This window comes from Myotis nattereri (genome assembly GCF_964212035.1).
Source record: "Myotis nattereri genome assembly, chromosome: X".
NCBI classification, from domain to species: domain Eukaryota; kingdom Metazoa; phylum Chordata; class Mammalia; order Chiroptera; family Vespertilionidae; genus Myotis; species Myotis nattereri.
In genome coordinates this window covers 47,703,860-47,720,875 of record NC_138078.1, presented here as the reverse complement: position 1 = coordinate 47,720,875, position 17,016 = coordinate 47,703,860, and positions in this window count along the sequence as shown.

The following is a 17,016-nucleotide window of genomic DNA, read 5'->3' as shown; positions in this document are numbered from 1 at the left end:
GGGAGTATGGACATTTTAATGATGTTGATTCTACCAATCCATGAATATGGTATGTTCTTCCATCTGTTTATGTCTTCCACTATCTCTTTTTTCAATGTCCTGTAGTTTTCTGAGTAGAGGTCTTTTACCTCTTTAGTTAAGTTTATTCCTAGGTATCTTAATTTTTTTGGTGTGATGGTAAATGGCATTGTTTTTTTAGTCTCTCTTTCTGTGAGTTCACTATTGGTGTACAGAAATGCCATAGATTCATTGGTGTTAATTTTGTATCCTGCTACTTTGCCGAATTCATTTATCAAGCCTAATAGTTTTTTGATGGAGTTTTTAAGTACAATATCATGTCATCTGCGAATAAGGACAGTTTTAATTCTTCTTTTTGAATTTGAGTGCCTTTTATTTCTTCTTCTTGTCTAATAGCAATGGCTAATACCTCCAGTACAATGTCGAACAGGAGTGGTGAGAGCGGGCATCCCTGTCTTGTTCCTGTTCTTATGGCAAATGGTTTTAGTTTTTGCCCATTGACTATGATGTTGGTGGTGGGTTTGTCATATATGGCTTTTATTATGTTGCAGTATGATCCTTCTATTCCCACCTTGCTGAGAGCTTTTATCAAAAATTGGTGTTGGATTTTGTCAAATGTTTTTTTCTGCATCAATTGATATGACTACGTGGTTTTTTTCTCTCAATTTGTTTATGTGATGTATCACGTTTATTGATTTGTGGATTTTGTATCATCCTTGCATCCCTGGTATAAAACCCTTTGGTCATGGTGTATGATCTTTCTAATGTAATGTTGGATCCGATTTGCTATGATTTTGTTGAGGATTTTGGCATCTATGTTCATGAGGGATATTGGCCTGTAATTCTCTTTCATTGTGTTTTCTTTATCTCATTTTGGTATTAGGGTGATGCTGGCTTCATAGAATGAGCTTGAACGTGTTCCTTCCTCTTGAATTTTTTGGAATAGTTTGATGAGGATAGGTTTTAGTTCTTCCTTAAATATTTGGTAAAACTCCCCTGTGAAGCTGTCTGGCCCTGGGCTTGTCAAATATTCATTGAGCATAATGTCTTGGGTCGATTTCTGGGTTCTCTGTACTTTTCCATTGGTCTTTATGTCTGTTTTTCTGCCAGTACTAGACAGTTTTGAGAACTGTGGCTTGGTAATATAGCTTGATATCTGGTATTGTGATCTCTCCAAGTTTGTTCTTCTTTCTAAGGATAGCTTTGGCTATTTGGGGTCTTTTTTTTATTCCAGATGAATTTTTGGAGAGTGTGTTCTAGATCTTTGAATATGCCGTTGGTATTTTAATAGGGATTGCATTGAATCTGTAGATTGCTTTAGGTAGTAAGGACATTTAAATGATGTTGATTCTACCAATCCATTAACATGGTATGTTCTACCATTTGTTTATGTCTTCCTCTATCTCTTTTCTCAATGTCCTATAGTTTTCCAAGTACAGGTCTTTTACATCCCTAGTTAAGTTTATTCCTAGTTATCTTAATATTTTGTGTGCAATGGTAAATGGGATTTATTTTTCATTTCTCTTTCTGTGAGTTCATTATTGGTGTATAAAATGTCATAGATTTCTGAATGTTAATTTTGTATCCTGCAATTTGTACTTCTTAATTGCTTCCCTTTTTTTCACCCAGACCCCTAACCCACCTTACATCTGGAAACCATCAATTTCTTCTTTGTATCAACGTATTTGTTTCTGTTTTTTTTTAATATTCCATATTTAAAAGAAACCATATTGTATTTGTCTTTCTCTGTCTGATTTGTTTCCCTTACATAAAACCTTTTAGGTCTATCCATGCTGTCACAATGCCAATATTTATTCTTCTTATGGCTGAGTAATATTCTATTGCATATCTGTACTGCCTCTACCTTATCATTTTTGTATGGATAGACACTTAGGTTGCTTTCATTTCTTGGCTATTGTAAATAATTCTGCAATGAGTATAGGGGTGGATATATGTTTTTAAATCAGTATTTTGAATTTCTTCAGAAAAATACCCAGAAGTGAAAGTGCTGGATCATATGGTAGTTTTATCTTTAATTTTTTGAGTAATTTCCATACAGCTTTTCATAGTGGCTGTACCAATTTACAATCCCACCATAGTGCATGAAGATTCAATTTTCTCTACATCCTCACCAGCACTTGTTGTTTGTTGGTTTATTAATGATAGCCATTCTGACATATGTGAGGGGATATCACACTGTGATTCTAATATACATTTCTCTGATTATTAGTGGTGGTATCTTTTCATGTGTCTATTGGCTATCTGTAGGAACTCTTTTAAAAAAATGTATATTCAGTATCTCTGCCCAATTTTTAATCAGATTGTTTTCTTTTTGTGAACTTTTATGAATTCCTTATATATTTTTGTTGTAGTAATATATATATAAATGTTTAAAAATGCTTTAAAAATGTCTAAATGTTAAGAAGGTTTTAAAATGTTTGAGTTAACTTTCCTTGAAACTTAAAGTGTGATATTAAGGACACATTCCCCACTGCCCTGAAGCGTGTGTACCTCATAGATAAGGTTTCAACTTCAGTAACTGATTCAGAGTGACTTGTCAAGATAACCATTTGAGTGAGTGATGCACTCTTCCTAGATAACCACATGTAGCCCCTCGCCCTGTTTGAGATTAACATATGTGCATTGACGTAATTCACTGATAGCCACCTGAACTGCTGCAGATGCGGTGCAGGCTTTAAGAATGGGGGTCCTGATGAGCCAAGTGCTCACCTGTGGAGACAGCCACAAAGGCAAGTCCTTTTGCCAGTCTGGCAAGGGACGTCACTCCATGCTCCTCTCTCTACCAGATGACAGAAGAACAGCTAGTACCCCCAACTGAGATGCAACTGAGCTCTCAGGTGAAGAACGCTGCCCCCCTGCATCCGGACAGGACCAGCCCAGATGCTGGAACCCAGAGGACAGCACCACCATGATCCCCATTAAGCCTGTACCCGCAGCATCAGGAGCTTGTCCTAGTAATAAAGTGCTGTGTGATTTGCAACTGCATATGTTTCATGTGGTGTAATTCCTCCATCACTTAACTGAATTATTTTGCTTATGCTTAAAATTAAAATTAAAGCTTCTAGTCTTTTCAATCCTAGGCATGCCCTTGGTCCTGTCTGCGTAGAGTAGCCTCTTCCCTAGCAACTACTTGAACGTCTCACACCTGCACGGTTAAAGTGTATCTCAAGGGAGCCTTAAATAAATACCCCAGATCCTTTCCTGGGAACTATAAGGGACAATGGTGTAGTCAGCATTTTGTTGAGAAAATCTGAGCAGAATAACATTTTTCCGTAAATGAGAGCCAGATTCATTTGAGCTCCAAAGATAAAGGGCATATCCTCCCTCCAGCCCAGACCCCAGCTGCCCCTAGGTGACTAGGGGCCTTTGGAGTTGTCAGAGATTTAAATCTCGGGATGGGTAGGCAACCCTACAAGGAATTCCACCTCAACTGTAATTAATTCACTGGCTTGCCAGAGGAGTGCAAATAAGGCCTGGCAAGTCAGCGCCCTGAGCCCTCCTGATTGTTTTAGAGAATCAGGAGAGAAACCAAGGCACAAAGAGGGGGCTGAAAGGCAACAGACAGGTGACACCACCGCGGATCATTGTTGGATCACTGGACACTTTGCTGTCACGGTTGCTTTGATCCCTGTGCTGCGCTGGTGGCTCTGATCGCTGGATGTTATCTTCGCTGATCGCCCCCCGTTCGGGTGCAGTGGGGTGACACCTTCGTGGAGCCCAACCCATAAACAGCACACTACTACCCACTACACAACCTCGTTAGAATTACTGCTCAGATATTTTGGCAACAAGAAAACCCCAGAGTGAGCAGAAGGAAGGACATAATAAAGTTTAGAGCAGAAATAAATGACATAGAGACCAAAAAAACAATACAGAAAATCAATGAAACCAAGAGCTGGTTCTTTGAAAGGATAAACAAGATTGACAAACCTCTAGCCAGACTCACCAAGAAGCAAAGAGAGAGGACCCAAATAAACAAAATCAGAAATGATAGAGGAGAAATAACAACAGACCCCACAGAAATACAAATGATTGTTAAAAAATACTATGGACAGATCTATCCAACAAACTAGACAACATGGAGGAAATGGACAAATTGCTAGAAAAATACAACATTCCAAAACTCAATCAGGAAGAATCTAAAAATCTCAACAGGCCAATAACTATGGAAGAAATTGAAGCAGTCATCAAAAAGCTTCCATCAAACAAAAGCCCAGGACCAGACGGCTTCACAGGGGAGTTTTACCAAACATTCAAGGAAGAACTAAAACCTATCTTCCTTAGACTACTACAAAAAATTCAAGAGGAAGGAACACTTCCAAGCTCATTCTATGAAGGCAGCATCACCCTAATACCAAAACCAGGTAAAGACAACACAATGAAAGAGAATTACAGGCCAATATCCCTCATGAACATAGATGCCAAATACCTCAACAAATTCTTAGCAAATAGGATCCAGCAGTACATCAGAAAGATCATACACCATGACCAAGTAGGATTTATCCCAGGGATGCAAGGATGGTACAATATCCGCAAATCAATAAACGTGATACATCACATAAACAAATTGAAAGAAAAAAAACACATGGTCATATCAATTGATGCAGAAAAAGCATTTGACAAAATTCAACACCCATTTTTGATAAAAACTCTCAGCAAGGTGGGAGTAGAAGGATCATACCTCAACATAATAAAAGCCATATATGACAGGCCCACAGCCAACATCATACTCAATGGACAAAAACTTACAGCATTTTCCCTAAGAACAGGAACAAGACAGGGATGCCCCCTCTCACCACTCCTGTTCAACATAGTACTGGAAGTGTTAGCTATTGCAATTCGGCAAGAAGAAGAAATAAAAGGCATCCAAATTGGAAAAGAGGAAGTAAAACTGTCCTTATTTGCAGACGACATGATATTATACATACAAAACCCTAGAGACTCCATCAAAAAGCTACTAGACTGAATACATGAATTTGGCAATGTAGCAGGATACAAAATTAACCCGAAGAAATCTGAGGCATTTCTATACACCAATAGTGAACTTTCAGAAAGAGAGATTATAAAAACAATCCCATTTACCATCGCACCAAAAAAACTAAGCTACCTAGGAATAATCTTAACTAAAGAGGTAAAAGACCTCTACTCAGAAAACTACAGGACGTTGAAAAAAGATATAGAGGAAGACATAAACAGATGGAAGAACATACCGTGTTCATGGATCGGTAGAATCAACATCATTAAAATGTCCATTCTACCCAAAGCAATCTATAAATTCAACGCACTTCCCATTAAATTACCAACGGCATACTTCATAGATCTAGAACGAACTCTCCAAAAATTCATTTGGAATAAAAAAAGACCCCGAATAGCTGCAGCAATCCTGAAAAAGAACAAAGTAGGTGGGATCTCAATACCAGATATCAACTTGTATTACAAAGCCACTGTTCTCAAAACTGCCTGGTACTGGCACAAGAATAGGCATATAGATCAATGGAATAGAATAGAGAGCCCAGAAATCGGCCCGAACCAATATGCTCAATTAATATTTGACAAAGGAGGCAAGAACATACAATGGAGCCAAGATAGTCTCTTCAATAAATGGTGTTGGGAAAATTGGACAGATATATGCAAGAAAATGAAACTAGACCACCAACTTACACCATACACAAAAATAAACTCAAAATGGATAAAGGACTTAAATGTACTACAGGAAACCATAAAAATTCTAGAAGAATCCAAAGGCAACAAAATCTCAGACATATGCCGAAGCAATTTCTTTACTGATACAGCTCCTAGGGCACTTGAAACTAAAGAGAAAATGAACAAATGGGACTACATCAAAATAAAAAGCTTCTGCACAGCAAAAGAAACCATCAACAAAACAACGAGAAAACCCACTGTGTGGGAAAACATATTTGCCAATGTCATATCTGATAAGGGCCTAATCTCCAAAATCTATAGGGAACTCATACAACTTAACAAAAGGAAGATAAAAAATCCAATCAAAAAATGGGCAAAGGACCTAAATAGACACCTTTCAAAAGAGGACATTCAGAAAGCCAAGAGACATATGAAAACATGCTCAAAGTCAATAATCATACGAGACATGCAAATCAAAACAACAATGAGGTACCATCTCACACCTGTCAGACTGGCTATCATCAACAAATCAACAAACGACAAGTGCTGGAGAGGATGTGGAGAAAAAGGAACACTTGTGCACTGCTGGTGGGAATGCAGACTGGTGCAGCCACTATGGAAGACAGTATGGAGTTTCCTTAAAAAACTGAAAATGGAACTCCCATTTGACCCTGTGATCCCACTTCTAGGAATATATCCCAAGAAACCAGAAACACCAATCAGAAAAGATATATGCACCCCTATGTTCATAGCAGCACAATTCACCATAGCTAAGATCTGGAAACAGCCTAAGTGTCCATCAGTAGATGAATGGATTAGAACACTGTGGTACATCTACACGATGGAATACTATGCTGCCCTAAAAAGGAAGGAACTCTTACCATTTGCAACGTCATGGATGGAACTGGAGAGCATTATGCTAAGTGAAATAAGCCAGTCAATGAAGGAAACATACCACATGATCTCACTCATTCATGGATAATAGAGACCATTATAAACTTTTGAACAATAATAGATACAGAGGCAGAGCTGCCTCAAACAGATTGTCAAACTGCAGCGGGAAGGCCAGGGAGGGTTGGGGGGAAGGAGGTAGGGGGGTAAGAGTTCAACTAAAGGACTTGTATGCATGCATATAAGCATAACCAATGGACATAAGACACTAGGGGATAGGGGAGGCTGGGGGACTGTCTAGGGCGGGGGGATAAAATGGACACATATTTAATACCCTTTGTAATAATTTAAGCAATAAAAAAATAAAAAAATAAAAAAAATAAATGTGATACATCACATAAACAAATTGAAAGAAAAAAAACCACATGGTCATATCAATTGATGCAGAAAAAGTATTTGACAAAATTCAACACCCATTTTTGATAAAAACTCTCAGTATAAGGAGCATAACTCAACATAATAAAAGCCATATATGACAGGCCCACAGCCAACATCATACTCAATGGACAAAAACTAACACTATTTCCAAAAAGAACAGGAACAAGACAGGGATGCCCACTCCCATCACTCCTGTTCAACATAGTACTGGAAGTATTAGCCATTGCAATTCGGCAAAAGAAGAAATGAAAGAAATCCAAATATGGAAAAGAGGAAGTAAACCTGTCCTTATTTGCAGACGACATGATATTGTACATACAAAACCCTAGAGACTCCATCAAAAAGCTACTAGACTATATACATGAATTTGGCAATGTAGCAAGGATACAAAATTAACCCCAAGAAATCTGAGGCTTTTCTATACACCAATAGTGAACTTTCAGAAAGAAAGATTATAAAAACAATCCCGTTTACCATCGCACCAAAAAAATTAAGCTACCTAGGATTAAACTTAACTAAAGAGGTAAAAGACCCCTACTCAGAAAACTATAGGACATTGAAAAAAGATATAGAGGAAGACATAAACAGATGGAAGAACATACCGTGTTCATGGCTTGGTAGTATCAACATCATTAAAATGTCCATACTCCCCAAAGCAATCTATAAATTCAATGCACTTCCCATTAAAATACCAACGGCATACTTCACAGATCTAAAACGAAGTCTCCAAAAATTCATCTGGAATAAAAAAAAGACCCCGAATAGCTGCAGCAATCCTGAAAAAGAACAAAGTAGGTGGGATCTCAATACCAGATATCAACTTGTATTACAAAGCCACTGTTCTCAAAACTGCCTGGTACTGGCACAAGAATAGGCATATAGATCAATGGAATAGAATAGAGAGCCCAGAAATCGGCCCGAACCAATATGCTCAATATTTGACAATGGAGGCAAGAACTTACAATGGAGTCAAGATAGTCTCTTCAATAAATGGTGTTGGGAAAATTGGACAGATATATGCAAGAAAATGAAACTAGACCACCAACTTACACCATACACAAAAATAAACTCAAAATGGATAAAGGACTTAAATGTACGACAGGAAACCATAAAAATTCTAGAAGAATCCAAAGGCAACAAAATCTCAGACATATGCCGAAGCAGTTTCTTCACTGATACAGCTCCTAGGGCACTTGAAACTAAAGAGAAAATGAACAAATGGGACTACATCAAAATAAAAAGCTTCTGCACAGCAAAAGAAACCATCAACAAAACAACGAGAAAACCCACTGTGTGGGAAAACATATTTGCCAATGTCATATCTGATAAGGGCCTAATCTCCAAAATTTATAGGGAACTCATACAACTTAACAAAAGGAAGATAAACAATCCAATCAAAAAGTGGGCAAAGGACCTAAATAGACACCTTTCAAAAGAGGACATTCAGAAAGCCAAGAGACATATGAAAACATGCTCAAAGTCAATAATCATACGAGACATGCAAATCAAAACAACAATGAGGTACCATCTCACACCTGTCAGACTGGTTATCATCAACAAATCAACAAACGACAAGTGCTGAAGAGGATGTGGAGAAAAAGGAACACTCATGCACTGCTGGTGGGAGTGCAGACTGGTGCAGCCACTATGGAAGTCACTATGGAGTTTCCTTAAAAAACTGAAAATGGAACTCCCATTTGACCCTGTGATCCCACTTCTAGAAATATATCCCAAGAAACCAGAAACACCAATCAGAAAGGATATATGCACCCCTATGTTCATAGCAGCACAATTCACCATAGCTAAGATCTGGAAACAGCCTAAGTGCCCATCAGTAGATGAATGGATTAGAACACTGTGGTACATCTACACGATGGAATACTATGCTGCTCTAAAAAGGAAGGAACTCTTACCATTTGCAACGTCATGGATGGAACTGGAGAGCATTATGCTAAGTGAAATAAGCCAGTCAATGAAGGAAAAATACCACATGATCTCACTCATTCATGGATAATAGAGACCATTATAAACTGTTGAACAATAATAGATACAGAGGCAGAGCTGCCTCAAACAGATTGTCAAACTGCAGTGGGAAGGCCGGGGATGGTTGGGGGGCAGGAGGTATGGGGGTAAGAGATCAACTAAAGGACTTGTATGCATGCATATAAGCATAACCAATGGACATAAGACACTGGGGTATAGGGGAGGCTAGGGGACTCTCTAGGGCGGGGGCGGGGGTAAAATGGACACATATGTAATACCCTTTGTAATACTTTAAGCAGTAAATTAAAAAAAATAAATTAAAAAAAAGAATTACTGCTCAGATATATTGAATATCTTGTTGACATAAATTTTTCAAAAGGACCAAATAATAAAATTATAATAACTCCAGGGAAATTATCATATGAAAAGCTGGCTTTTAAAGATTAAACATATAATACAAAATAAACTAAAACTAAAAGGTAGGCTTAAAATAGAATTTAAATACCCACATAAGAAAGGCTTCTGTCCATTTGGCAGATATGGGCAAGAATAAAATAGAGCGAATGAGAGCATTTTTTAAGAACTTGTTTAAAAAGAAAGATCCTCCTTTTAACACTAGCTCTGAGAGCCCATGGAGGACAACAGAACAAACCCTTAGGAAAAAATATGAAATACCCTTAGTGAAAGATATTCAGTGTGATTTAACTGAACTAAAAAATGTAAACCCTATAATAGACAGGGCAAAACCAAAAGAAATTACAGGAATATTATTATAAACAATTGAGAGTAGATGAAGATAGATTGAAAGGGAAAGATTAAGCAAGGAAAGTTAACTCAAACATTTTAAACCCTTTTTAATATTTTTTAAACATTTTTAAACATTTCTATATATTACTACAATAATTCTGGACATTAAACTTCTATCAGATGTATCATTGGTGATTACTTTCTCTCATTTACCAGGTTTTCTTTTTATTTTGTTGATGGTTTTCATCGCTGTGAAAGTTTTTTGTTTTTTTGTTTTATGTAGTCCAATTTCTTTATTTTTCTTTCACTTCCCTTGCCCTGGTGACATATCCAAAAAACATATTGCTAAGAGTGATGTCAAAGAGTTTACTGCCTATGTTTTCTTCTATGAGTTTTATTGTTTGGGGGGTCTTAAATTTAATTCTATTTTGACTTTATTTTTTCATATGGTTCAAGAAAGTAGTGTAGTTTCATATTTGCATGTATCTGTCAAATTTTCCAAACACCAATTATCGAAGAGACGATTGTTATCCCATTGTATATTCTTGCCTCTTTTGTCAAATGTAACTATATAGGTATGAGTTTATTTCTGGGCTCTCTATTCTCTTCCATTAATGCATGTGTCTATTTGTATGCTAGTACCATGCTGTTTTGATGACTATGGCCCTGTAGTATAGTTTGATAACAGGTAGCATGATATCGCAAATATTGTTCTTCTTCCTCAATATCACTTTGCTATCTATGGTAATTTGTGATTTCATGTACATTTTGGGATTATTTATTCTAGATCTGTGAAAAATACCATTGGCATTTTGACAGAGATTGCATTGAATCTGTAGATTGCTTTGGGTAGTATGAACATTTTACTGATCTTAATATTTCCTATCCATGGACATGGTATATCCTTCAATTTATTTGTGTCTTCTTCAGTTTCTTTCCTCAATTTCTGATAGGTTTCGGAGTATAGATCATTTACTTCCTTGGTTAAATTTATTCCTAGATATTTTATTCATTTGATACAATTGTAAATGGGATTTTTTCTCATAGTTGTTATTGGTGTATGAAGATGCAACTGCTTTTTTTATATTAATTTTGTATCCTGCTACTTTCCTAATTCCTTTATTAGTTCTAACATATATTTGTTAAATCTTTTGTTTTGGGTATCATGTCATTTACAAATGACATTTTACCTATTCCTATCCAATCTGAATTTATTTTATTTCTCTTTCTTGTCTGATTATTGTAGTGAAAAATACAGTATGTTGATTAAAGTGGTAAAAGTGGAATCCTTGTCTTTTCCTGATATTAAAAAAAAGCTTTTAGGGTTTTTGTTTTGTTTTGTTTTGTTTTTACCATTGAGAATAATATTAGCTGTGACTTAGTCATATATGGACTTTTCATGTTGAAGAATGTTCCCTTTACCTAGCTGAGAACTTTTATTATAAATGGATGTTGGATTTGTCAAAAGCTGTTTCTGCATCTATTGATATAATCATATAATTTTTTATTAGGTATTAGAAATGTGTCTTTATCCTCCAATTGTCCCCTCATCCCCCAGTCCTGCCCTGCATCCATCGCTTAAGCTTATATGCATGCATACAATTCCTTTGGTTGATCTCTCCTACCTTCCCTCTGAGGTTTAAGCATCTGATCCATGCTTTGTGTCTCTATATCTGCTTTTGTTCATCAGTTTATGTTGTTCATTATAATCCCCAAATGAGTGCTATCATGTGATATTTACCTTTCTCTGAATGACTTATCTCATTTAACATAATGCTCTCCAGCTCCATGCATTTGCTGTTGCAAATGGTAGGAGTTCCTTCCTTTTTACTGGAGCATAGCATTCTATTGTGTAGATGTGCCAAAATTTTTAATCCACTCAGCTGCTGATGGGTACTTAGGCTGATTCCAAATCTTAGCTATTGTAAATTGTGCTGCTATGAACACAGAGGTACATATATCCTTTCTGATTGGTGTTTTTGGTATCTTGGGATATATTCCTAGAAGTGGGATCACTGGGTCAAATGGAAGTTCCATTTTTAGTTTTTTGAGGAAACTTCATACTGTTATCTACAGTGGCTACACCAGTCTGCATTCCCACTAGCAGTGCACGAGTGTTCCTTTTTCTCTGCATCCTCGCCAGCATTTGTCATTTGTTGATTTGTTGATGACAGCCATTCTGACGGGTGTGAGATGACACCTCATTGTTGTTTTGGTTTGCATCTCTTGGATGATTAGTGACTTTGAGCATGTTTTCATATGTCTCTTGGCCTTCCTTATGTCCTCTTTCAAAAAGTATCTATTTAGGTCCATTGCCCACTTTTTGATTGGGTTGTTTGTCTTCCTTTTGTTAAGTTGTATGAGTGCCCTGTAAATGTTGTAGATTAAACCTTTATTGGAGATATTGTTGGCAAATATGTTCTCCCATGCAGTGGATTTTCTTGTGTTTTTTTGTTGTTGTTGTTGATAGTTTCTTTTGTTGTGCGGAAGCTTTTTATTTTGATGTGGTCCCATTTGTTTATTTTCCCTTTAGTTTCCAATGCCCTAGGAGCTGTGCTGGTGAAGGTATCACTTCGGCATATGTCTGAGATTTTGCTGCCAGTGGACTCTTCTAGTATTTTTATGGTTTCCTGTCTTACGTTTAAGTCCTTTATCCATTTTGAGTTTATTTTTGTGTATGGTGTAAGTTGGTGGTCTACTTCCATTTTTTTGCATGTCTCTGACCAAATTTCCCAGCACCATTTATTGAAGAAACTCTTTTGACTACACTGTATGTTCTTGCCTCCTTTATCAAATATTTATTAAACATAGTGGTTTGGATCGATTTCTGGGTTCTCTATTCTGTTCCATCAGTCTATATGTCTGTTCTTCTGTCAGTACCAGGCAGTTTTGAGAACAGTGGCATTGTAATACATCTGGATATCTAGTATTGAGATCCCTCCTACTTTGTTCTTCCTTCTCAGGATTACTGCGGCTATTTGGTTTTTTTTTAAATTTATTTTTTATTCCAGATTAATTTTTGGAGAGTTCTTTCTAGATCTGTGAAATATGCCGATGGTATTTAATGGGGAGAGTATTTAATCTATAAATTGCTTTAGGTAGTATGGACATTTTAATGAAGTTGATTCTACCAATCCATGAACACGGTATGTTCTTCCATCAGTTTATGTCTTCCTCTATCCCTTCTTTCAATGTCCTGTAGTTTTCTGAGTAGAGGTCTTTCACCTTCTTATTTAAGTTTATTCCTAGGTATCTTAAATTTTTGTGTGTGCAATGGTAAATGGGATTTTTTTTTAAATTTCTCTTTCTTTAAATTCACTATTGGTGTATAAAGATGCCATGGATTTATTGGTGTTAATTTTGTATCCTGCTATATTGTGATTTCATTTATTTTTTTATTATTTTATTTTATTATTTTTTTTATTGTTTTATTGCTTAAAGTATTACAAAGGGTATTACACATGTGTCTTTTTTTATTCCCAGCATTTGACAATCCCCTGGACTCCCATGCCCCCCAGTGTTTTATGTCCATTGGTTATGTTTATATGAATGCACACAAGTCCTTCGGTTGATATCTTACCCCCTCCCTCCTGCCCCCCAACCCTCCCTGGCCTTCCCGCTGCAGTTTGACAATCAGTTTGAGGCAGCTCTGCCTCTGTATCTATTATTGTTCAAAAGTTTTTAATGATCTCTGTTATCCATGAATGAGTGAGATCATGTGGTATTTCTCCTTCATTGACTGGCTTATTTCACTTAGCATAATGTTCTCCAGTTCCATCCATGACGTTGCAAATGGTAAGAGTTCCTTCTTTTTTACAGCAGCATAGTATTCCATCATGTAGAAGTACCACGGTTTTCTAATCCATTCATCTACTGATGGGCACTTTGGCTGTTCCCAGATCTTAGCTATGGTGAATTGTGCTGCTATGAACATAGGGGTGCATATATCCTTTCTGATTGGTGTTTCTGGTTTCTTGGAATATATTCCTAGAAGTGGGATCACAGGGTCAAATGGGAGTTCCATTTTTAGGTTTTTGAGGAAACTCCATAGTGACTTCCATAGTGGCTGCACCAGTCTGCATTCCCACCAGCAGTGCACGAGTGTTCCTTTTTCTCCACATCCTCTCCAGCACTTGTCGTTTGTTGATTTGTTGATGATAGCCAGTCTGACAGGTGTGAGATGGTACCTCATTGTTGTTTTGATTTGCATGTCTCGTATGATTAGTGACTTTGAGCATGTTTTCATATGTCTCTTGGCTTTCTCAACGTCCTCTTTTGAAAGGTGTCTATTTAGATCCTTTGCCCATTATTTGATTGGATTGTTTATCTTCTCTTTGTTAAGTTGTATGAGTTCCCTATAAATTTTGGAGATTAGGCCCTTATCAGATATGACGTTTACGAATATGTTTTCACATGCAGTGTCCTTCTTGATGTTTTTTGATGGTTTCTTTTGCTCTGCGGAAGCTTTTTATTTTGATGTATTCCCATTTGCTCATTTTCTCTTTGGTTTCAAATGCCCTAGGAGCTGTATCAGTGAAGAAACTGCTTCGGCATATGTCTGAGATTTTGTTGCCTTTGGATTCTTCTAGAATTTTTATGGTTTCCTGTCGTACATTTAAGTCCTTTATCCATTTTGAGTTTATTTTTGTGTATGGTGTAAGTTGGTGGTCTAGTTTCATTTTCTTGCATATATCTGTCCAATTTCCCCAACACCTTTTATTGAAGAGAGTATCTTGGCTCCATTGTATGTTCTTGCCTCCATTGTCAAATATTAATAGAGCATTTTGGGCTCTCTATTCCATGCCATTGATCTATATGTCTGTTCTTGTGCCAGTACCAGGCAGTTCTGAGAACAGTGGTTTAGTAATACAGCTTGATATCTGGTATTGACATACCACCTACTTTGTTCTTTCTCAGGATCACTGCACCTATTTGGGGTAATTTTTATTACAGATGAATTTTTGGAGAGTTCGTTCTAGATCTGTGAAGTATGCCGTTGGTATTTTAGTGGGAAGTGCGTTGAATTTATAGATCGCTTTGGGTAGTGTGGACATTTTAATGATGTTGATTCTACCAATCCATGAACACGGTATGTTCTTCCATCTGTTTATGTCTTCCACTATCTCTTTTTTCAACGTCCTGTAGTTTTCTGAGTAGAGGTCTTTTACCTCTTTAGTTAAGTTTATTCCTAAGTAGCTTAATTTTTTTGGTGCAATGGTAAATGGGATTGTTTTTATAATCTCTCTTTCTGAAAGTTCACTATTGGTGTATAGAAATGCCTCAGATTTCTTGGAGTTAATTTTGTATCCCGCTACATTGCCAAATTCATGTATTAAGTCTAGTAGTTTTTGATGGGGTCTCTAGGGTTTTGTATGTATAATATCATGTCGTCTGCAAATAAGGACAGTTTTACTTCCTCTTTTCCATATTTGGATGCCTTTTATTTCTTCTTCTTGTCTATTTGCAATGGCTAATACTTCCAGTACTATGTTGAACAGGAGTGATGGGAGTGGGCATCCCTGTCTTGTTCCTGTTCTTTTTGGAAATAGTGTTAGCTTTTGTCCATGAGTATGATGTTGGCTGTGGGCCTGTCATATATGGCTTTTATTATGTTGAGGTATGCTCCTTATACTGAGAGTTTTTATCAAAAAAGGGTGTTGGATTTTGTCAAATGCTTTTTATGCATCAATTGATATGACCATGTGGTTTTTTTTCTTTCAATTTGTTTATTTGATGTATCACATTTATTGATTTGCGGATATTGTACCATCCTTGCATCCCTGGGATAAATCCTACTTGGTCATGGTGTATGATCTTTCTGATGTACTGCTGGATCCAATTTGCTAAGATTTTGTTGAGGATTTTGGCATCTATGTTCATGAGGGATATTGGCCTGTAATTCTCTATCATTGTGTTGTCTTTACCTGGTTTTGGTATTAGGGTGATGCTGGCTTCATAGAATGAGCTTGGTAGTGTTCCTTCATCATGGAGTTTTTGTAGTAGTCTGAGGAGGATAGGTTTTAGTTCTTCCTTGAATGTTTGGTAAAACTCCCCTGTGAAGCCATCTGGTCCTGAGCTTTTGTTTGATGGAAGCTATTTGATGACTGCTTCAATTTCTTCCACAGTTATTGGCCTATTGAGATTTTTAGATTCTTCCTGATTGAGTTTTGGAATGTTGTATTTTTCTAGCAATTTGTCCATTTCCTCCAGGTAGTCTAGTTTGTTGGAGTAGAGCTGTCCATAGTATTTTTTAACAATCATTTGTATTTCTGTGGGGTCTGTTGTTATTTCGCCTCTATCTTTGGTGATTTTGTTTATTTGGGTCCTCTCTCTTTGCTTCTTGGTGAGTCTCGCTAGAGTTTTTTCGATCTTGTTTATCCTTTCAAAGAACCAGCTCTTGGTTTCATTGATTTTCTGTATTGTTTTTTTGGTCTCTATGTCATTTATTTCTGCTCTAATCTTTATTGTCTCCTTCCTTCTGCTCACTCTGGGTTTTTCTTGTTGCTCTCTTTCTAATTCTTTGGGTTGTAGAGTTAGATGATTTACTACCATTTTCTTTTGTTTTTTGAGATAGGCCTGTAGAGCTATAAACTTCCCTCTCAGTACTGCCTTCACTGTGTCCCATAGGTTTTGGATTGTTGTGTTTTCGTTATCATTATTTTCCAGGATGTTTTTAATTTCTTCTTCGATCTCATTGTTAACCCAACCAGTATTTAATAACATGCTATTCAGCTTCCAATTGTTTGAGTGTTTGGGGTTGTTTTTATTGTAGTTTATTCCTAATATTATGCCCTTATGGTCTGAGAAGATGCTTGGTATGATTGCAATCTTCTTGAATTTGGGGAGACTTTGCTTGTGGCCCAATATGTGGTCTATTTTTGAATATGGCCCATTAGCACATGAGTGGAATGTGTATTCCTTGGCTTTGGGGTGAAGTGTTCTGAAGATGTCAATTAAGTCCATCTGATCTAGTGAGTCATTTAGGAGCGCTGTTTCTTTGTTGATTTTTTGTCTAGAGGATTTATCCAGTGATGTCAGTGGTGTATTAAAGTCCCCTATTATGATTGTATTGTTGTCGATCTCTCCTTTGATATCTTCCAGGAGTATTTTTATGTATTTGGGTGCTCCTGCATTGGGTGCCCATATGTTTTCGAGGGTTATATCTTCTTCTTGTATTGATCCCTTTAGTATTATGAAGTGGCTTTCCCTATCTATTGTTATGGCCTTCACTTTGAGGTCTATTTTGTCTAATATAAGTATTGCTACCCCAGCTTT